General features: G+C 38.5%; 1 pseudogene; it reads right to left on the bottom strand.

Moving 5' to 3' along the window:
* Nucleotides 1–10,602: 10,602 nt before the first annotated feature.
* On the bottom strand, nucleotides 10,603–11,592 carry LOC118032467 (germin-like protein subfamily 1 member 16; annotated as a pseudogene).
* Nucleotides 11,593–13,134: the final 1,542 nt, after the last annotated feature.

Genomic DNA, 13,134 nt, shown 5'->3' with positions numbered 1-13,134 from the left:
TGTTCAACTACTGTGCTATCCGATGACGACGAAGATGATTTTTGTGAGGAAACTAATAGAGCAACAATGACTCACATAGAGACAAAACAAAAACCCGAATTTGAATATGAATTCACCGGATTATTGGGCTCCCAAACTCAGATTGCTAGCACACTCATCTGGTCTGAAGTTTCACCGATGTACCTCTACCCAGAAATTACTGAATTTTATAGACATGCAGGTTTATCTAATGAGAGTACATCCGAAGTTGATAATCGATTAGCCTTGGTACCTTTCGTATGTGTCGAGGTGGATTCAGTTGCATGCGGAGAGGTAGATGTGCATCATGTTTCTTGCTTTCCTATTAAGGATGGGCTGGATCAACATATCGTTTATGACAGTGGACTCCTACAGAATATGGGCCGTAAGAAACAACAGAAATCTTCAAGCATAGGATCGGAAACCAATCGTGATTCAACAAGCATTGGGCCATCTTTTACAACCTTCATCACTCCTATTGCTGATCCATATGAGCTTACGGCTCTGGAAGTAGGAAACAGGAAATCCCTCAGAAAACACGCAAAAAAGCTCACACGCAGAACAAAATCTCTTAGGAGGAGGAAATCAAGTTATATGGGAAAACACAACGGTATGCAATCAGAGACCGTAATTGTTGAATATTCAGTTTCTGATAATGGGATAAAGAATAGAAATGCTATTATCAAATCTGGTAAGGAATTGATTGGTGAGGATGAGGCAAGTAGTTCAAGATACAGACCCGACACCAATGTTGGTGATGAAGCATATGAGCCTACACATTCTGATAACTGGGCCGAAGCCACTGCTTGCTGGGAAGTTGGAAAAGCTATTCTCCAAGGGCATGACGATAGCACACTCATGACTCAGACTCTGCAGGGATTCCTAGATCGAGAACAGGAAGAGTGGATCCTAAGGAAGAAGAAGACATGATTTGCTTCCGTATATAGTCTGAAGGTATGGTCTCTGAAATCACTTATATGGGTAGTATAATTGTATGGAATGTTTGTGGATTAGGGGCAGAGAAAAAAAGAGATGTTTGAGGAATCTCGGTAGAAAATTTAATCTTCATATCCTGCGGTATTTTGGAAACAAAATTGGAAACTTTGAAATGATTTCACTATTACTGCTATATGGGTCGTCATCCTAAGGCTTGGTATGTATTCCCTCATTGGGCCTTTCAGGGGGGATTTTATGTATTTGGAATCCGAATCTATTTTGTGTCTCTGGATGTTCTGTTGCTATGAATGGCCGTGTTTTGCATATCGAAGGCACCTTCACTCGATCCAATCTAGATTGTCTAGTCTCTTTTGTATATGCTCCGAATATTGGGATCCTGAAGAATGAGCTGTGGACTTATCTTGTTACATTCAGGGATAGTGTTAGCAAGCCGTGGTGTCTTGCGGGTGATTTTAATGAAACCTTATTTCCATCAGATAGGAAAGGCGGCTCACAAATCACATCTTTCCATGTCAAGATTTAAAAATTGCATTGATGATTGTAATCTTATAGAGCTCCCCTTAAATGGAAGAAAATTTACATGGTCTCGAGGTAATGCGGCAAGCCGGATTGATTAGAATATTTCTCTCGGGGGATTGGTTGCAGGCTTTCCCATCCTCCTCTTTATTTGGTCTCTCAAAATATTCATCCGATCATAGGCCTTTGCATCTGTTGCTAGATCATACAAATTGGGGCCCGAAACCTTTTCGATTCATGAATTACTGGTGGCTTGCGTCTGATTTCAGGATTATGATTCAGAGCTTCTGGAGCTCAATCGCGGTTTCCAAATCTGGTACAAGGAAAATGGTCCCAGCTCTAAAGATGTTGAAAGAGAGATGTCGACAATGGAGTAAAGCATCTGTGGGAAACATGAATGATAGAATTGAAGAACTAGAACTTGAAGCTGACTTAATGGATCGTCAAAATGAGTGCAGGGTCTTGAATACTGATGAACTGATTAGAAGTAAATCCATTGCCTCCCAGCTCAAAATCCTGTATAGAGCTCAAGAGTCTGCCTGGCATCAGAAGTCAAGAATTCAGTGGTGTAAGCTTGGAGATAAAAATACCCGATTCTTTCATTTAGCTGCTACAACAAGACAGAAAAAGAATCAACTTGCATGCTTGGAGGTTGATGGAAAGATCCTATCTAAACCAAATGAGGTGAAGCTAGCTGTCTTTCACTTTTTCCGCAACTTGTACTCCCACCAGAACAGACCTAGAGCGTCATGTTCAAAACTAGAATTCTCAAGGCTGAAGTCTTCCTCCTCGGCTGCTCTTGAATTTCCATTTTCTGCAGAAGAGATTAAAGCAGCTGTGTGGGATTGTGATGGAAATAAAGCCCCAGGTCCTGATGGTATTAACTTTCTTTTCATCAAGAAAGCATGGAACATTATAGGTCAGGACATTATCCAGATGGTTGATGAATTCTATCGGACTAATCTCCTCCCTGCAGGTATCAATAGCACCTTCGTTACTCTTATTCCAAAGATTAAAAGTGCTATCAAGCTATCGGATTTCAGACCTATTAGTTTTGGTGGGTAGCCTATACAAGATTTTCTCAAAGATTCTTGCAACTAGGTTGAAACATGTTATGCCAGAGGTCATCTCTCATCATCAAAATGCTTTCATCAAAGGGAGGCAAATTTTAGACAGCGTCTTGATTGCAAATGAGGTCCTTTCTTTTCATCAAGAAGAAAAAGGGTAAAGCTTATCTTTTCAAACTAGATTTTCATAAAGCCTTTGATTCGGTGTTATGGGAATATATTAATGACATCATGGCTAGTATGGGCTTCGGTAGTAGATGGCGAGGGTGGATAATGCAATGCATATCAACGGCAAAAATGTCTGTGCTTGTTAATGGGTCTCCCACGGAGGAGTTCTGCTTAGCTAAAGGCCTACGCCAAGGAGACCCTCTCTCTCCGTTTCTCTTCAACATTGCAGTCCAGGGTTTGAGTTGTATGTTGCAGCGTGGCTGTGATTTGGGTTTGACTTCGGGTATAAACATTGACAATTCAGGGCTTGTCATATCTCACCTACAGTTTGCGGACGACACCCTTATGTTCAGCTCAGACTCTCTTCATAGCATGCAAAACATTAAACGTATCCTATTATGCTTTGAACTTGTCTCAGGGCTGAAGGTCAATTTTCATAAAAGCAGTATTGTGGGTGTGGGTGTAGCAGCTCATACATGTACCTTCACAGCTCAGCTTCTCAGATGCAAGCAGGATCAGTTGCCCCTCATGTATCTTGGGCTCCCCATCGGTGGAAACTTGGGCAGAGCTACAATGTGGAACCCTATTTTGCGCAATATCAGTTATCGGTTGGCTTCGTGGAAAGGCAGATTCTTATCTATTGGGGGTCGTTTGTGCTTGATTAAATCTGTGCTCAACAATCTCCCCATCTACTACCTATCTATGTTCCCCATGCCTACTACGGTAGCCTCCAAAATTGATCAGAAACTTCGATCCTTCCTCTGGTCTGGAAATGCGGAAAAGGCACAAAATATGCAATGTTAGCTGGGCAACTGTTACTCTTCCAAAACATGCGGGTGGTCTTGGGATTGGTTCTTTAAGGACAAAAATACAGCTCTGCTCTTTTAAATGGTTATGGAGGTTTAGGTTGGAGGATCAAGTATGTGAAGGGTGTGATCAAAAGCATCTACAACACCAATTGCTCTAATCTGCTGCTGCAAGCTCCTATTCCAGGAACTGTAACTACATGGTCTCGGATTGTCAATCATTGTGTGAGAAATAATAAGTTGCAGGATATTGTGAATGAGCAATCTTTGGTCCTTATCGGAAATGGCAAGAAAACTTTGTTTTGGCTTGATTGCTGGGCTTAATAATCACTGTTTTAGCAGATCACTTCCCTACTCTTTTCCAATTATCCAATGACAAAGATGCCACCATTGCTAAGATGGGAATGTGGGAAGGGTATGAGTGGATTTGGTTTTTTTCATGGATACGTCCACTACGGGGGCGCAACATTGGCTTGCTTGATCAACTATATGCAATCCTATCAATAGTACTCATGGACAAAGATGGAGAGGATAGACTAATTTGGAAGGACAATAATTCAGGAAGATTTTCAGTGAAATCTCTCTGCGGATTGTTGAGTCCAAAGCCTTCCACAAACAATGCCTTCTCATTTGCTGGATTTTTGGAAAGGTATGTCCCTCCTAAGGTAGAGATCTTTTGGCTGGATGGCTATCATTAACAGACTCAAACACCCGATGTATGTTTGGTTCGAAGAGGTATCTTGAGTAGCTCGGAATCAAATTGCCCTATTTGCCTTGTTGAAGCAGAATCGGTGGACCATATTCTGCTTCACTGCCATAAGCATTGGCTCATTTTGGTCCAAAAATCATTAAATGGTGGGGTTTAGTTTGGTGTTGCCCAAAGAGCTTCTCAGATATGTGGTCTCAATGGTCTTCCATGGTGCATTGGTAATTTTCAAAGGAAGGCATGGTTGATGTTGTTCTTCTCAGTGGCATGGTCTCTTTGGCTCCTTCGAAATGATCTCATTTTCCAACAGAAGACACCTGATTATGACTCAATTTTTTTTCTTATTATCACCCGTCTATGTCTTTGGCTAAAAGCTATCCATTCAGATTTTCCATACTCCCCTTCAGATCTGATCAGATCGGCAGATGGCTTGCTTCGGTGGTCCAATGCTCACTCTTTTCAGGATTAAAAATATATGGTCTCCTCCTATGATTAATAGGCTCAAATGGAATGTGGACGGCTCTTCTCTTGGTAAGCCAGGCCCCTCTGGAATAGGTGGTGTGCTGCGAAATCATCATGGCCATGTGCTCGGTATGTTCTCTGTTCCAGTTGGTATTTTAGACTCTAATATTGCTGAGTTAAGGCTATTGTGAAAGCCATTGATCTATCAGCATCTAATTGTCATTTACACCATCAACACCTCATCATCGAATCTGACTCTGTCAATGCTATTCGCTGGATGAATAATCCTCTCAGTCGTCACTGGAAGCATCATAATTTGTTCTCCTATGTTAATAGACTGAAAGCATATTTTGTTTCAATCACCTTCTCTCATATCTTCGTGAAAGTAATTGCATGGCAGATGGTTTGGCTAAGCAAGGAGTGCGGAGATCAAGTGAATTTGTTGTCTGGCTTTGAATCCACCATTTTTCTATGGGCTTGCTATTGTTTCTTCTCCCATTATGTCTTTGAGTATTTTCTGTTTTGTTTTGTTGAGGAATGTTTAGTTTCAGCTCATTTGGATGGATTTTGTATGGTTTTCTTTGCTTTGGTTTATCTTAAGTTGCGCTTTATCCTTCATATGACTTTATGCCATATTAAGATATTGCGTAGCTTTTGTTCTATTCCCGTCAGACTTTGACGCTTATATAATATACACATCTTTCAAAAAAAATACTCTTTCCATTAACTTAACAGGACTGGGTGTGCATGTCTCTTGTCACAAGGCTTCGTCAAAGAACTCCGGTGAAAATGTGAGAGTTGGTCGAGAACTAAAGATTGTTAGGTGACGAAAATGTGAGAGTTGGTCGAGAACTAAAGATTGTTAGGTGAAAATGTGAGAGTTGGTCGAGAACTAAAGATTGTTAGTAACCAATATATTTCCAAAGAAAATCTAATGGTTAATTCAACCATCATCTAAAAAATTGGATCGTCTCACTTGAATTTGGACAGGCTCTACTGGACTAGTAGTGTCATTCTTATTAGGTGTTTTGCATGGTTGATAAATCAAAGCTCCCCAACACTTTACTTACTCATCGAACCATTTGTTTTTTTTGTTTCAGTTCTATGACCTGGATCGCGAAGACCTTTTAATGTCATCTGAAGCCATAAATTCTAGAAACTCCCCCCAATTAACCTACGTCACAAGACTCGGTCTATGCTTTTTCTAACCCCGGTTTCTTCAGAGTTGATGTTTTTTTTTCTTTTCATATTTGTAGGCATCATCCCACAAATCATGCAACCTAGCACAAAGAATTTGTTAAATATACATAAGATTAGAAAATTTAAGATTGTAATTTTAAATATAAAACTTGTTAATTTCTTGACCCGCATCTCCTCCAGCTTTCTATGGCCTGGCATACGAACACCTGTCAAGAACTTCATTAGAGAATGTGAGGTGTGCCAGCGTTGTAAACATGAAACTTTAAGGCCAGCGGGGTTACTTCAGCCTCTCCCAATCCCCCAACGCATTTGGACGGACATATCTATGGATTTTATCGAGGGCTTACCATCTTCGCAAGGTTACAGTGTTATCATGGTTGTGGTGGATCGGCTCTCCAAATACAACCATTTTATGCCACTTAAACATCCCTACACTGCAGTGACGGTTGCGAAGCGTTTCTTAAATAATGTGGTTAAATTACATGGCATTCCGCGTTCTATAGTGAGTGATCGGGATAAAATCTTCATCAGCTCCTTCTGGAAGTCCTTATTCACGCTACATGGCACGACACTTAACTACAGCTCCAGTTACCATCCGCAAACGGACGGCCAAACCGAAGTGGTTAATAGGACCTTGGAACAGTACCTGCGCTGTTTCACTTGCGACCACCCAAAGGCATGGATGGAATGGCTGGCTTGGGCTGAATATGGTTACAACACGGCCATTCATTCAACAACGAAGGTTTCTCCATTTGAAGTTGTGTACGGGGTCCCTCCTCCATCTATGATCTCCTATATACCAGGAACTACAAAGCTTCAAGCAGTAGATCAAATGCTGCGCACAAGAGAGGTCATCCTGCGGGACCTCAGACGGAATTTAATTGCTGCACAGGGACGCATGAAATCTCGGGCAGATTTGCATCGTTGGGAGGTCACATTTCAGGTTGGAGATTATGTGTTCTTAAAATTGCAACCATACCGCCAAAAAACGGTAGCTTTCAGGAGTTCCTTCAAGTTATCACTCAGGTTTTTTGGCCCCTTCAAGGTTCTCGCTCGCATTGGACCAGTGGCATACAAATTAGACCTTCCCACAGGGTCACGCATACATGATGTTTTCCATGTCAGTTTACTCAAGAAACAGTGGGGAGATATAGCCAAGGACACGGTGATCACCCTACCTCCAATTACGTCAGATGCTATGGTGTTACCAGAACCAGAAGCAGTCCTTGATAGAAGGGTTATCCAGAAGGGGAAATACAGGCCACGAACGGAAATCTTGGTGAAATGGAAGGGGGCATTGCCAGAAGATTCTTCGTGGGAAAATTTGTGGCGATTTGCAAAAACTTATCCTCAATTCAACCTTGCGGACAAGGAGAATTCAAGGGAGAGGGAATGATAAGAGCATTGGACACGTGGATCTCTTGCTACTACTGCATGGAGAGAGTCTACGTGGAATTACTTTATGTTTTGTTTGTTTCATTGTTTAATTTATTTCATTGTTTAATTAAGTAATTGAATGGGTCAGAGAATAAGTAACGGGATTAGCAAGAGCATCCCTAGTCTTCAGCTCTCCACTACTGGAGTTCCTATTATTTAGTTTACAGTTGTATTGAATGGCCTATTTAGGCTCACTGTTTCGAGGGGAAAGGGCAATTAATAAACAATCACCTTTTCTCTTACTATCTCTTCTTCCTCTAAATCCTATCTTATCAGACTCGTGGCTATAAAAGAATGAATAGTCACAAGGCTTAAATGGTGTTTGTAGGTCAAGAGACATGGGATCACTTATTTTTTCAGAAACCTTTTGGGCTTGCCACCTGTATTTTTACTACTTGATGATCGTTTGACACGACCAAAAGCTTGATGTCTTTTCCCAAGTGCAGGAGTGTCGAAGTAATAAATAACCCGGCAAGACCGGGGTCGAACCACAGAGAGGTGAATTGTATAAATTATAAATAACAACAACAACAACAACAACAATAATAATAACAATAATAATAATTACAATACTCAGTACGTGGCGTTGTTATACCTGAGAATGATCTAAAAGATCGGGTCACAGGTTTCCAGCCTATATACTGAGTTTATGAAAAGATCAAAGATATATATTATATAATATAAACAAAATGTAAATAATATAATAATAATAATAATAATAATAATAATAAAAGCAGAAGATGAAGAAATTAATGAGAACTTTCAGATGAAAGATTAACGTAAGGATTAAACAATGATAAAAACAAATGTCAAGGTTAGAGGATCCACTAATGGTACTTCAAACAAGTATAGTATAAACTCTTATTACTCAATTGGAAACTACACATAAAGGAGGTTCCAATCAGATTATAAATTGTTAACATGATTACATTAGTTATCTTATTTGAATAAAGCTAATACTTGTAAATGTTGGCAGGCATTCATGATTATAATTTATGTTAACAACAAATCAAGTTCCTTTCATAGCTCAGGTGTCGGTTATACCATACAGTATGGGCTATGAAAGTGCCAAGTATTTGTTGTGCCAAGTATTTGTTGTACCAAGTGTTATACAACATAAATCTAGATAACCATTTAACAAGCAAAGTATTAAAAGTGAACAAATAAACAAATATAAAAACATGTAATTAGTATCCAACGTTAGGTCCATGTTAAGTTTATACTATACTTATTTTTACACCATTAGTGTGCCCTTTTCACCTTGACATAATTAACTTAGCTAAACATAATGAAAGAAAGAAACATAAATGAACAAGATAAGAACATAAATGAGAAAGAAGTTAACTAAGTAAAGGAAAGGAAATAAGTGTATAAACTTGATATTAATGAAAGCAAAACATAATCAATACAAAGAGAGAAAAGCAAGAGCATGATCTTGAATCTGAACACTAAGATCCTCAATACATGGTAAGTGCCTCCTTTTATAGCCAAAATTTGAAACTATTGATTTGTTAATTAATTGATGAGTAGTGTGGCCAATCTTGAATTGTCGACAATCCTTATCTTCTTGTCTGAACAAGACGTCATTGCTAACATCATAATTTGCCCAGAATCCTCTGAATGTTCCTAGGAAATTGTCTCAGCTTTTCCAACAAAAAAAAAGATTGAGGTCATTTGGAACTTCTAGAACTCAAAGATATGGGTTGAACACTAAATAGTATCTGGGCTGCAGGATAGCTTCAAACTTCTTCGTTGTTCCTTCAGTTTGGACTTCAAAACGACCTTTTTAAATTCTTGGGCTCCTCATGAAGTTGTAGGCCTTTGTCTTACCTTTCCATCCATATAAAATTGGACCTAAAATCCGAGATCTAGACCTCCAGATATATGATCCAATTGACCGAGCAATGTTCCGGTTTGACTGCCACCGGCATCTCTTTTCTAAGTTTGGCCATCTCTTTGTCCTTTCACTTTCAATACTTAAACCTCAAAATCAATCCCCAATTTTTTCCTTTTATTTCTTATGTGATAGGCGCCTGCATTTAAAATGAGCAATTTACCATAAATTAAGGTATCTTATATATCAAACTTGTTATTATAAAACATGCTTTAGTTAAGGAGTTATTGATACTTCAAGTGCAAAATGATGATATAAAACCTTGATAAACATGCACTTTTTAATACTAATCATCGTTGTCATCATGATCTCAATTCTTCAAATTTTAGGCTTTAGCCACTTGTCTCTCAATCACGCTGATGAAACTAAGATATGCCTTGTAAAGTGAAGAGTGTCCTTTTAGAGGAATCAAAGGCTGGTATCTTGCGTTAGCATGTTTTGATTGAGCGCAAATTTGTTTAAGGAAAAAAGCATTTGAATTGAAGGACTGCCACTTATCATGATAATAATGAATAGAATTCTAAAAAAAATCATGATTTTACTTTCAAAGAATTGTTTGTTGTTTTTATTATCACCATGCAAGAAAAATAAATACGGTGTGCCAAAATGATGTAAATGATTGAAAATGGAATTTTTTGGAGTAAAACACCCTTGCCCTAATTTTTTTGGCAATCCTATAGTCACAAGAATCTAGGTACAACCAGCAATGAGTTTTTGTCGTAGCGGTCAACAAGTTGCGTACTATTTTTTTTAATTAAAAAAGATAGGGGGAATAACATGTAATCTACCATTAAAAAAACAAAATAAAATAATGAAAGCCCAGACAAGCAAGCATAAGCTAGCACACCCATAGGCCTAGACTTTTCTTTATTTAGGCCTACGCAATCATGCCAATTCAGGTCTACTTGCTTATGTTTTTTTTTCTAGGTTTTTTTTGTACGTTGCTCTTTTTTAATTTTGTCTTTTGACTTTTTTTTAAAAAAAATAGATATGTTTTTTCAATTTATTCTCCCACTATTTTGTTGATTCTTGAATTCATAAATGTTTATTTTTGTTGTTGTTGTTTTTTTCTGGTCATTCTTTGCAGTCATTAAATCAGTTAATTTACATTATGTTAATTTCAATATAGTTTAATTTTTTCCATTAGAAAATATATTAGAAGCACCTATTTGTTTTAACATTTTTTTTTAAAGCTGTGCTGTCTTCGGCGTCACGCGGGCAACAGCAACAATATAGTATCTTATAAGACATCAACAAGCTCCGGCAATACATGTAAACGTACAACGTCTGGTTAGTATGTGGAAATAGTACGATAACTGCAATTCCTTGGTTTCATATTGTTATGCTTTATATCATTACCAAAACCGAGCATAAAAGACAGGAGCAGAAACCTATTTATTCATGAAAATAAATATGAAAGAGGTACGTAGTGATGAAGAAAAGATGCCAAACATGAGGCTAGCTACAGCTTCATGTCTTCTTAATAAATGTGTTCTTCTAATTGTTGTTGTCCGTCCAGAATTGTTTCTGAAGATAGTCGACTACCTTCTTGTCCACGTGGAAGGCCTTGGTTAGAACATTAGGATTAATGGGTGGATCTGCTCCAAACACTGCGTTTGCAATTGTAATCACACCAGGGTTCTGGCTGCTTAAACTGGCTAATGCAACGGCATTGGTTTTTCCCACATTGAGCTGGAAATGAAATGAGTCCGACTGGGAACACAAAAAACATCTCCGGATTTAAGACCTTGGTGATTAGGCGATTATCTCCGTTAGCCAAGTTAGATGTAACAAAACCAACATAGAGGGTACCCTCCACGACCACTAGGATCTCAGTGGCACGAGGGTGAGTGTGGGTGGGTTCAGGCCACCATATGGTGCAAAATCAATGCGAGCCAAGGATATGCCAAGAGTGTTGAGTCCTGGAATTTGAGCAAACATTGACAGCAGTGACATTTGAGCCAACTGGACTGAAGCTGTCCCGAGGAACGTTGAGTCCAGAAAAGAAGAAATCCTTTTCAGTAACTTGCTGTGGGTCCTTTGCAGAATTTCCTGTTCACGAACACTGCATGAGAAAGGCATTTGAAGCATGCCCATAAAAAGGTCAGTCAATTAATAGAGAATGAAGATATTAAAATATATACAGGATGCATGGTATTTCAGTTGTAATATGATCATGTGACTCCTGACAAAAACTCCTGACGAAAAACACTTAAAAAGCACATACCACCATCGGTTTCTTTAATGGCAACACAGAAGTCCTGAAGAGGACTAGGATCAAGAGCAGAGGCAAATGAGGAAGCCAAAGCCAGGACGACAAAAACTATTAGAAACTTGAGTCCTTCCATCAGATTCTATACGGATTTTATCTTGTGGAGAGGGGTGAGTTATCTAGCGAGGATGCAAGCCATTTATAGAGTGGAAGCCATTGAATATTAGTCCTAAATGGAAGGCGACGAAGACTCAAGTAGCTGTGCTCGTTCTGGATGTCAGTGATGAAACCAAGCCTCAAAACATTTGACATTATCCGCATATGCCAATATTATCTTTATAATACTCTTTCCAACATGATACTTTTCCATTAAGTTAACAGGATTGGGATGTGTGCATGTCTCTTGTCCACAAGGCTTCCTTATTACATGTCAAAGGAACTCCGCGAGTCATGCACAACAGACCATAACAAATACAGAAAATGTGAGAGTGCGTCGATACTAAGAAGGAACCTAAAGATTGTGTAGGTGACGAAATGTTCCCGCGTTCCTGGGTAGTTAATTCAATGGAAGTTTCTTATGATTGTTCCTGTATGATATGGTTTTCTTGTTCCCTTTCTTATGTATAATCTATTAAGAAGGAATAGACCAACCTTAACTACCTCATTTTATAAACACCTTATTGGCGAATAACGTAGAACACCAGGCTCATGTTAAGAAAACAATATATTAAGAATATAATTACTGAATTTATATTATAAGTACTACAAATATAAAACAAATCATAGATATAGGATTTGATTGATGCTTGATTATGGAAAATAATTTACGTGCAATATAAAAGGACCATAGATATAGGAATTGTTGTGTTGTTTATAAAAGATAATCTCTATAATCGCGTATAATTATTGCAATATTTCCTTAAATAACACATGTATAAATTTTCTATATAAATTGAACCTCCAACCATAATACAAAAGGAAGAGGGAACAATTCTTAAGACAAAAAATGAGGGCAACCACAAAAACCCTAAACTTAATTTTTTATGATCCCGGCCGAAACCACAAGCCGCCGCCCTCATCTTTCTAATTTTTTTCCCCTCTCTAAGCCAGCCACCAGTGGGGCCCCCGGCTTTTGAGATTTTGTTCATGGAATTAGTGAAAGCTTGGCTGCTCTGTCTCCCCCACTTCTTCACCCCCACAAAAGCTAGCCACTACGCTTACTCTTTTTTTCCTCATCTTCAAGCCCCCTCCCCTCACTAGAACCTCCCTCTCTCGGCCGCAGCTTGACTAGTACTTAAAAGTATATTTTTATCAAGGTTTTATATTATCATTTTGCACTTAAAGTATCAATAACTCCTTAACTAAAACATGTTTTATAATAACATATAATAATATAAGATACCACTAATTTATGGTAAATATTCATCTTAAATGCAGGCCTATCACATAAATCAAAGGATTGATTGATGAGTTTAAGTATTGAAATTGAAAGGACAAATAAAGGGCCAAACTTAGAAAAGAGATGTTGGTTTTGTCCAAATTAGAACACTGTTCGGTAATTGGGTCATATCTAGAGCTATAGATCTCGGATTTAAGTCTGCTTTATATGGATGGAAAGGTAAGACATAGGCCTAAAACTTTCATGTGGAGTCCAAGTTTTAAAAAGGCCTTTTTCAAGTCCAAATTATAGC

The sequence above is a fragment of the Populus alba genome, chromosome 13, assembly GCF_005239225.2.
Source record: "Populus alba chromosome 13, ASM523922v2, whole genome shotgun sequence".
Lineage (NCBI taxonomy): Eukaryota > Viridiplantae > Streptophyta > Magnoliopsida > Malpighiales > Salicaceae > Populus > Populus alba.
This window is presented reverse-complemented; position numbering and strand designations above follow the sequence as displayed.